The sequence below is a fragment of the Pundamilia nyererei genome, unplaced genomic scaffold (assembly GCF_000239375.1).
Source record: "Pundamilia nyererei isolate P.nyererei 1_Seehausen unplaced genomic scaffold, PunNye1.0 scaffold00150, whole genome shotgun sequence".
NCBI classification, from domain to species: Eukaryota; Metazoa; Chordata; class Actinopteri; order Cichliformes; family Cichlidae; genus Pundamilia; species Pundamilia nyererei.
In genome coordinates this window covers 1551367-1552660 of record NW_005187551.1, presented here as the reverse complement: position 1 = coordinate 1552660, position 1294 = coordinate 1551367, and positions in this window count along the sequence as shown.

The following is a 1294-nucleotide window of genomic DNA, read 5'->3' as shown; positions in this document are numbered from 1 at the left end:
GGTGTGACTTTATGGAGATATTTTGAAGTAAGAAGCAGAATCTAAAATCAATGTGATATTTCACAGGAAACCAGTGAAGTGGTTGAAGAGCAGTAGTAATGGGTTCGATTAATGACACAAGCAGCTGAACTTTGCACCAGCTGAAGTCTATGGAGATATTTGTGTGGTAATCTAGACAGGATAAAATTATAATAATCCATATGGAATATAACCAGAGCTTGTACAAGAATAGCAGTAGTGTTATCTGCGGGGAATGATAACTAATTTTATGTAGCTGGAAATATGATGACCAAGTAATAATACTGATAAGTATTTCAAAGTTTAGTGCTCTATCAAGAGAAACATCTCCTCAGCTCTGAATAACAATGTATGGTCATACAATGTACTATATGGATTATCTGCCACATGCTGTGGGATCATAAAAATTATACTACTGAAAAGGGCATAAAGGTATTACACTGCACGGTGCAGTAACACTGAGGTGGAAAATTTCTGGCTTCACCAGATTGGATAAAGGCTCCATAATATCCAGAATTAGCTGCAGATGTAGAGAGACGTGTTCTTAAGAACAACATGAGACATAACTTTGTGACAAGATTAAGATTTAAGAGCAATATAAAGGGATAGATATATGGAAAATATTCTCAGAAACTGTGGATTTTGCCTTGCCCCACTTCTTTTAGAGAACAAGGGTTTGAATTTCATTTAGGTTTTGTGTATGTTGAGCCTAATTAAACTGATTCCTAGAAACAGTTTTGGGGTATTTCATAAAATATTTTGTTCCAGACGTTGGAGGACCAAATAATCTCTTTTGTGAAGAACGAGCTGAAGAACATCAAGACAGGTCTGAGTCCAGATGACCTACAATGTTTTAAGAGTCAATGTGAGGATGAGGCTGTATTACAGAGTGTGGATGAAGAACACAGTACGAGCAGAAGAGAAGCTTTTGTGATGATTACAGTGGACTTCCTGAAGAGAATGAAGCAGATTAAGTTCGCTGAGTGTTTGCTGAGAGGTGAGCATTTTTCTCTAAATAAAAAAACATTCTAAAAAAACATGCTAAAACATTCAACAATATTTCAAGTAATAGAAAAAAATACATTCAACATATGTGATGAATCATTGATTTTGTGTGTGTCACTCAGGAACCTGCACTCGGAACTTCCAGCGGCATCAACATGAATTTAAATCTAACATGAAGAAGAAGTTCCAATGTGTGTTTGAGGGGATCGCTAAAGCAGGAGACCAAACCCTTCTGAATCAGATCTACACAGAGCTCTACATCACAGAGGGA